The sequence below is a fragment of the Salmo salar genome, chromosome 08 (assembly GCF_965601325.2).
Source record: "Salmo salar chromosome 08, fSalSal1, whole genome shotgun sequence".
Taxonomy (NCBI): Eukaryota; Metazoa; Chordata; class Actinopteri; order Salmoniformes; family Salmonidae; genus Salmo; species Salmo salar.
Genome location: NC_138298.1, coordinates 5,697,501 through 5,707,500, shown reverse-complemented (window position 1 = coordinate 5,707,500; position 10,000 = coordinate 5,697,501).

The window sequence follows — 10,000 nt, the reverse complement described above, 5'->3', positions numbered from 1 at the left end:
CCCATTCTGGTACATCTAAAACGTTCATGACATGAATAAAAATTGACATCAGCAAGGAATTTACAACAATTACTTTCCCTTTTAATTTCAAAGCCCTCCCCCTCCACATATTTACTACCTTCCTAACTTTATTTATAACCCCACTCCATGTCAGATCCCTAGCTTCTTGTTCCTTCACCCCTAAAAACACACCTAACACCTTAAAATAATCATTTACCACCTTAAAAGGAAAAGTCCCCTCATTATTCTTCCCAACATACATTATTACTGACTTTTCCATATTCACTTTAGCTCCTGAGGCTTTCTCATATACTTTAAAACACTCCATCACCCTTTTAACACTTCCCTCATCTCTGACTGTAATTGTGGTATCGTCTGCATATTGATGAATTAAACTAAAACCTCCTTGCGGAGTCTCTACACAATTTATAAAATGATCTTTTTTAAGGTATGCCGCTAAGGGTTCTACCGATAAAACAAACAATAAAGCTGATAAAGGGCACCCCTGTCTCACTGACCTCTCAAGAATAAAAGAATCTGTTAAAACCCCATTACATTTAACCCTACTTTTAGCCTTTCTATATAATAATTTTATCCATCTTATTATACCATTTCCAAACCCATACTTTTCCAGTACCCTAAACATAAAATCATGTTCCACCCTGTCAAAAGCTTTATTAAAATCTATACTTAAAACAATCCCCCCCATCTTGTCACTATTCATTTTATTTATCACATCTCTAAGTGTAGTTATGGTATCTGCTATATCTCTTCCAGGCACACTATAATTTTGTGTAGGTGCTATAATATCATTTAAAACCATCTTCATCCTATTTGCCAGTATCTTAGCTAAAATCTTATAATCTGAGTTTAATAAACTAATTGGCCTATAATTTTCTAGTTTCAGTTTGCTCCCCTTATTTTTATATAAAATCGATATCAGCCCTGTCACCATGGAATCTGAAACAGTATCATTGTCTTCCATATATTGATATACTTCTAATAAAATAGGTGCTAAAATACTTTCATACATTTTATAAAACTCTGCAATTAGTCCATCTACTCCAGGACTTTTATTTATTTGTAAACCCTTAATTGCATCTTTCACTTCATCCATTGTTATCTTCCTATCACACATTTGCTTATCTTCAACACCAATTTGCACATCCACACTACTTAAAATCTCTTTTACACACCCCTCCTCCACCTCCCCTTTCTTAAATAAATCCTTATAAAAATTCTGTACAGTTTCTAATATTTCAACATAATCAATTACCACTTCACCCTTTACATTTTCAATCTCACTAATATATGATTTCATCTGTTTAGTTTTCTCTAAACCAAGAAAAAACGACGTACATTTCTCCCCTTCTAAAACATATTTTGCCCTACTTCTTATAATTGCACCCTTACACTTATCTATTTCACATTTGCTCAATTTTTCTTTTAAATCTAAAAACTTTTCAATAGTATAATCAGGATCACTATCACATTTCTTCATTTCTTCATTCAATTTTGTTCTTAAATAATTTTCTGCTCTTGTCATCCTACTCCTCTTCTTCCTTGCATATCTAATACTAAAAACTTTTATTTTTTCTTTAACATTTTCCCACCACTTGCACTTATCATTCTCTTTTTGCCTATCCTCCATTTCATCTTCTATCAAAGATTTAAGTTGTTTCCCGTATTCCTCATCACCTAGATACCCTGCATTCATACACCATATTCCCCCCCCTTTCCTTTCCTTATCTAACCCCACCGAAAATGTTAACCCAGCATGATCACTAAAAGTTGTAAAAATATATTTAATATCCTTCATAAAATTCCTTAACCCTTCGTTTACTAAAACCAAATCTATCCGTGTCTGTTTCAATTCCCCTAAAACCACCTGCCTTCTAGAAAATTCTCTCTTATTCGGATTCTCCTCCCTCCATATATCAATTAAATTGTTTTCAACCATCATTTTCCTTAAAACCCCCCTAGATACATCACTTCTAAAAATAGCTCCCCTTGTCATATCTAGTCTATCCATTTTTACATTAAAATCCCCAACTAAAATACAGTTTCCCTTGCACCATTTCGCTAATTCTAAAAATAAATTCCTTCTCTCTATTTCATTATTCGGCGCATAAATATTTATAATCCTAAAAACCCTACTCATATACTCAAAGTCTAAAATTAAAATCCGCCCATTATTATCATTATATATCTTCTTCACATTTTCTACTACATCCTTCCTTATTAAAATTGCAACCCCACATGAATTCCCCCTACCATTGTTTACATAAATAAAATCCCTCCATATTTTCTGTACTTCTAAAACACACATATTATCCCAGTGCGTCTCTTGAATACATAAAATATCAGAATTCTTTATGTGTACTATTCTATTAAATTTTCCTATTGTTCTCAACCCATTCGCATTTATCGACATTATTGTGACCATACTAATAAATAATAAAATTATAAAATATAATTTCATTATCCTCTACCTTTTATCCAGTTTCTTTCCTCTTCCACCCTTTCTCTCCCCCCCCTCCGCTGCTTTCCTCTTCCTGTATCCTCCTCTCATTCTTTCAAACTTTTCCCCATCATCCGAGTCCGATATCTCCTCCAAGTCCATTTCATCCAGCCAACTTTTCTTCTTTACACCCTCGTCCGTTGTGCTCCCCGTGTTCATCGCCGATTCTGGAATGTTCGTTGTGCTCCCCGTGTTCTCCGCCGTTTCTGGAATGTTCATCTCCGTCTCATGTGTAGTCGTCGTTGTCCTCCCCGTGTTCTCCGCCGTTTCTGGAATGTTCATCTCCGTCTCATATATTGTCGTCGTTGTGCTCCCCGTGTTCATACCCGTCTCTATTATTGTCATTAAACTTAAAACCCTCTCCATTTCTTCACCCCCCGAGTTACTTGTTTGTGCTGTGCTTTCCCCTAAAACCTGTGAGTCCCCCGAGCTTCCCCCCAGTCCACTCCCCCCCTCCTCCTGAAAACTCCATCTTCTTATTTCTGAATCCATGCTGCTCCCAATTTCGTTAATCTTCTGGTCTTCCTTCTTCTCCCTTCTTCCTTCCTCCGTCTCTCCACCTTCCACCACATCATCTCCTCCATCTTCTTCTCCTTCTTCCGACAATACAACTGCTTCCTCGAATAGTACTTGACTCCCCTCTTCAGTCATAACTTCTCCACAGTTGCATTCCGCCAATCTCTTTCTGCATCTACCACAAACATTCCTTTCCTTCTCTCCGACACACTCTCTCGCATAATGGCCTTGATTGCCGCACTTGAAACACTTGAATTCAGGGCAATCTTTAACTATGTGCCCAGGTTGTATGCACAATCGACAAACTCTGACCTGCTTGTCATGGATCACCCTGAAGTATTCAGCTCCTTCCAGCGTCTCAATTTTTGTGGAATATGGCAATGATGTGACTTTTTCCGTAAATTTAACTTTACAGAACCTTGTTCCGTCAACCACCTCCGTTCCAGGCCAAACTCTCCTCCTTATCTCCGATACGGCCTTTACTCCCCAGCTTCTCAACTTGTCCAGTATCACTTTATCTTCTATATATACCGGTAGATTCATAAAAGACACCACCAATTCATTAATATTCACATCTCTCGCCAGTATCTTGTTGTCCTTTATCCGTATACCGTCCATTAGCCGTTCTTTACCTTTTCCGTTTCTCATCGTAATTTCATATTTCTTATCTCCTTTCATTCGGCATCCCACCACCTCTCCACACGTCTCCTTAATTGCTCGTAGTAATTCCATCGTCGTCACCTTATCTTCTCCCACCAACTCAATTGCCACCGTGTATTCTTTTCCATATTTCATTCCTCCTTTTTCGTTTTCCTTCCGTTGCGCATTTTCGTTGTCTTTGTCCGTTCCGTTTGTCGTTGCCATGTTGTCCGTCATTGTGAATCAAAAATGAAAGCGAAAAAACCTCCCCCAGGCAGCAAAACTGCAGGGGGGGAAAACTAAACAAAACTAAAAACTATCCAAATGAAAAAACAATAAATTATATTGCAAAATCCAAAAAAGAAACGAAAATAGCTCTCGAGCAAACACTCTCAAGCAAACACTCACAGCTCAATTACTCGCACCTGTCGTCACTTCTCCAATCAAGGATTAGCGCCCCCAGGCTGATATGGCCTTAAGCGAGAAACAATCGCTTGCTACAACATATATAGTCAAAATGAGTCTGATAAACAGACATTGCATTTTCACCAATTAGATAAGCAGCTTGAACTTTGTGTCACTGAAAAAGTAGAAGAAAATATAAACACTGTTCCCATCACTTTTTAGCACAGGTTGTTGGATAAAATACAAACTTTATTTCCTTTCATCATTTGAACAGGGCAAAGGAGCACAAAGCACACACAAGCTGCATTCAGCAACAATATTCTTGTTTGTCTTATAAATACAAGGCAGATGCTAATTGAAAACACAAGGAAATTTGATCCTATTAAAAAGGCAGGAAGCTGCATTTAGTCAATTCATCATTAAATGCTTACTACAAGGCAGTGTTGCTGATGAAATAGTGCAAGAGCACACCCTCGTGGACAAAATGCTTACAGCACCTGGTATTCCCAGGCAGTCTCCCATCCAAGTACTAACCAGGCCCGACCCTGTTTAGCTTCCGAGATCAGACGAGATCGGGCGTACCTTTTTTTTTTTTTATCTTTTATTATGAAAAAACACATAATATTTACAATATTCAAACAATAATAATAAAAAGGATGAACAATTCATCCTTTTACAAAATCAAAAAAGAAAAGAAAATAAAACCAATTAAAAAACACAATCATCCACTAAAACCAATTAATAATTAAAAGCAAGTTTTCCATTTTGATCAATTTCGATAAAAGTGCTCCCCCACACAAACAGTTTTTCAAAATTACATCCTCCATATTTATATATTAGTTCAATATCTTTCTCTAAAATACTTTTAAATAAAACCTCCACACTCACAATTTTCCCTTCATAATGTCCTAAATTCCTTCTTTGTCTTACAGCGTATCTAGCATGGCTAAGAACAAAATTCATCAAATTAATATTAAAAACTTTGCTTTTTCCATTTATACCAAATAGAAACAACCTCCTCCACTCAACCCCATTTACAATATCTTCTCCCCAATGTTGTTCTAAAAGCCCCTTTATAAACTCATGAAACCCTTGTAATCTACTACATTCAATAAAAAAGTGCATAAAATTTTCCACCTCCGTACCACAAATATCACATTCTCTTTTAATGTCTCTATTTATTTGATGTAAAACCACGTTCGTAAAAATCCTATTATGTTTCAATTTAAAATCATTATCTTCACATTCTATAGAATTATATTTAACATTGACATTCTTCCATATTGATTTTACATCTATATTTACAAATACCCTAGACCACACTTTTTCTGAAGCAGGAGCTTTTATCTCTCTTAAAATACATTTTTCATAAATCTTTTTAACTTTCAAACCTGATAAAACATGTTTCTCCCCATTACTTTCATAATATAAAACCGGTAAACCCTTAGCCCTCTCAACCACCTCTGTATTTATTAAAAGCACCCATTCTTCAGGAATACACCCTAAAATTCTCTTATACATATTTTCTATTGTAGTTTTACTTATTTCATCTTCTACTTCACAAACATTATCATAGATCGCTTGTACAGTAAGAAAGCCTGGAATGACCTCGTATAAAATATCCCCAATCTGTCTCATCCCAGCCCTCATAAAATATTTACAAAACAACATCTTATTATTATATTGTATCTTGGGATTTAAGAAAATTGGCTGATTTAAAATATTGTCTAAAATGGTACACTCATAATAAATATTTGGTAAAAACTCCCCCCAAGCTTCAAACACTTCTCTATAAAACAATGGTATATTACTTAACATTTCTTTTTTCATGCACATCAATAAACCATTGTCCCCCATCCTCCCAACCTCCTGCAAATACTCCTTAAAAAATCTTTTCCATCCATAATCTAGTTCACCATATAAATATTTCCGTACCATTTTAACTCTAATTGCTTTTTTCCTTACATTTAAATCCACCAACTTCAAACCCCCCTCCTCATATCCTGCAATCAATGTTTTAAAAGAAATTTTCGCTCCTTTCCCATCCCATAAAAAATCAACTAAAATCGTATTCATTTCAGATAAAACCCATTCTGGTACATCTAAAACGTTCATGACATGAATAAAAATTGACATCAGCAAGGAATTTACAACAATTACTTTCCCTTTTAATTTCAAAGCCCTCCCCCTCCACATATTTACTACCTTCCTAACTTTATTTATAACCCCACTCCATGTCAGATCCCTAGCTTCTTGTTCCTTCACCCCTAAAAACACACCTAACACCTTAAAATAATCATTTACCACCTTAAAAGGAAAAGTCCCCTCATTATTCTTCCCAACATACATTATTACTGACTTTTCCATATTCACTTTAGCTCCTGAGGCTTTCTCATATACTTTAAAACACTCCATCACCCTTTTAACACTTCCCTCATCTCTGACTGTAATTGTGGTATCGTCTGCATATTGATGAATTAAACTAAAACCTCCTTGCGGAGTCTCTACACAATTTATAAAATGATCTTTTTTAAGGTATGCCGCTAAGGGTTCTACCGATAAAACAAACAATAAAGCTGATAAAGGGCACCCCTGTCTCACTGACCTCTCAAGAATAAAAGAATCTGTTAAAACCCCATTACATTTAACCCTACTTTTAGCCTTTCTATATAATAATTTTATCCATCTTATTATACCATTTCCAAACCCATACTTTTCCAGTACCCTAAACATAAAATCATGTTCCACCCTGTCAAAAGCTTTATTAAAATCTATACTTAAAACAATCCCCCCCATCTTGTCACTATTCATTTTATTTATCACATCTCTAAGTGTAGTTATGGTATCTGCTATATCTCTTCCAGGCACACTATAATTTTGTGTAGGTGCTATAATATCATTTAAAACCATCTTCATCCTATTTGCCAGTATCTTAGCTAAAATCTTATAATCTGAGTTTAATAAACTAATTGGCCTATAATTTTCTAGTTTCAGTTTGCTCCCCTTATTTTTATATAAAATCGATATCAGCCCTGTCACCATGGAATCTGAAACAGTATCATTGTCTTCCATATATTGATATACTTCTAATAAAATAGGTGCTAAAATACTTTCATACATTTTATAAAACTCTGCAATTAGTCCATCTACTCCAGGACTTTTATTTATTTGTAAACCCTTAATTGCATCTTTCACTTCATCCATTGTTATCTTCCTATCACACATTTGCTTATCTTCAACACCAATTTGCACATCCACACTACTTAAAATCTCTTTTACACACCCCTCCTCCACCTCCCCTTTCTTAAATAAATCCTTATAAAAATTCTGTACAGTTTCTAATATTTCAACATAATCAATTACCACTTCACCCTTTACATTTTCAATCTCACTAATATATGATTTCATCTGTTTAGTTTTCTCTAAACCAAGAAAAAACGACGTACATTTCTCCCCTTCTAAAACATATTTTGCCCTACTTCTTATAATTGCACCCTTACACTTATCTATTTCACATTTGCTCAATTTTTCTTTTAAATCTAAAAACTTTTCAATAGTATAATCAGGATCACTATCACATTTCTTCATTTCTTCATTCAATTTTGTTCTTAAATAATTTTCTGCTCTTGTCATCCTACTCCTCTTCTTCCTTGCATATCTAATACTAAAAACTTTTATTTTTTCTTTAACATTTTCCCACCACTTGCACTTATCATTCTCTTTTTGCCTATCCTCCATTTCATCTTCTATCAAAGATTTAAGTTGTTTCCCGTATTCCTCATCACCTAGATACCCTGCATTCATACACCATATTCCCCCCCCTTTCCTTTCCTTATCTAACCCCACCGAAAATGTTAACCCAGCATGATCACTAAAAGTTGTAAAAATATATTTAATATCCTTCATAAAATTCCTTAACCCTTCGTTTACTAAAACCAAATCTATCCGTGTCTGTTTCAATTCCCCTAAAACCACCTGCCTTCTAGAAAATTCTCTCTTATTCGGATTCTCCTCCCTCCATATATCAATTAAATTGTTTTCAACCATCATTTTCCTTAAAACCCCCCTAGATACATCACTTCTAAAAATAGCTCCCCTTGTCATATCTAGTCTATCCATTTTTACATTAAAATCCCCAACTAAAATACAGTTTCCCTTGCACCATTTCGCTAATTCTAAAAATAAATTCCTTCTCTCTATTTCATTATTCGGCGCATAAATATTTATAATCCTAAAAACCCTACTCATATACTCAAAGTCTAAAATTAAAATCCGCCCATTATTATCATTATATATCTTCTTCACATTTTCTACTACATCCTTCCTTATTAAAATTGCAACCCCACATGAATTCCCCCTACCATTGTTTACATAAATAAAATCCCTCCATATTTTCTGTACTTCTAAAACACACATATTATCCCAGTGCGTCTCTTGAATACATAAAATATCAGAATTCTTTATGTGTACTATTCTATTAAATTTTCCTATTGTTCTCAACCCATTCGCATTTATCGACATTATTGTGACCATACTAATAAATAATAAAATTATAAAATATAATTTCATTATCCTCTACCTTTTATCCAGTTTCTTTCCTCTTCCACCCTTTCTCTCCCCCCCCTCCGCTGCTTTCCTCTTCCTGTATCCTCCTCTCATTCTTTCAAACTTTTCCCCATCATCCGAGTCCGATATCTCCTCCAAGTCCATTTCATCCAGCCAACTTTTCTTCTTTACACCCTCGTCCGTTGTGCTCCCCGTGTTCATCGCCGATTCTGGAATGTTCGTTGTGCTCCCCGTGTTCTCCGCCGTTTCTGGAATGTTCATCTCCGTCTCATGTGTAGTCGTCGTTGTCCTCCCCGTGTTCTCCGCCGTTTCTGGAATGTTCATCTCCGTCTCATATATTGTCGTCGTTGTGCTCCCCGTGTTCATACCCGTCTCTATTATTGTCATTAAACTTAAAACCCTCTCCATTTCTTCACCCCCCGAGTTACTTGTTTGTGCTGTGCTTTCCCCTAAAACCTGTGAGTCCCCCGAGCTTCCCCCCAGTCCACTCCCCCCCTCCTCCTGAAAACTCCATCTTCTTATTTCTGAATCCATGCTGCTCCCAATTTCGTTAATCTTCTGGTCTTCCTTCTTCTCCCTTCTTCCTTCCTCCGTCTCTCCACCTTCCACCACATCATCTCCTCCATCTTCTTCTCCTTCTTCCGACAATACAACTGCTTCCTCGAATAGTACTTGACTCCCCTCTTCAGTCATAACTTCTCCACAGTTGCATTCCGCCAATCTCTTTCTGCATCTACCACAAACATTCCTTTCCTTCTCTCCGACACACTCTCTCGCATAATGGCCTTGATTGCCGCACTTGAAACACTTGAATTCAGGGCAATCTTTAACTATGTGCCCAGGTTGTATGCACAATCGACAAACTCTGACCTGCTTGTCATGGATCACCCTGAAGTATTCAGCTCCTTCCAGCGTCTCAATTTTTGTGGAATATGGCAATGATGTGACTTTTTCCGTAAATTTAACTTTACAGAACCTTGTTCCGTCAACCACCTCCGTTCCAGGCCAAACTCTCCTCCTTATCTCCGATACGGCCGTTACTCCCCAGCTTCTCAACTTGTCCAGTATCACTTTATCTTCTATATATACCGGTAGATTCATAAAAGACACCACCAATTCATTAATATTCACATCTCTCGCCAGTATCTTGTTGTCCTTTATCCGTATACCGTCCATTAGCCGTTCTTTACCTTTTCCGTTTCTCATCGTAATTTCATATTTCTTATCTCCTTTCATTCGGCATCCCACCACCTCTCCACACGTCTCCTTAATTGCTCGTAGTAATTCCATCGTCGTCACCTTTTCTTCTCCCACCAACTCAATTGCCACCGTGTATTCTTTTCCATATTTCAT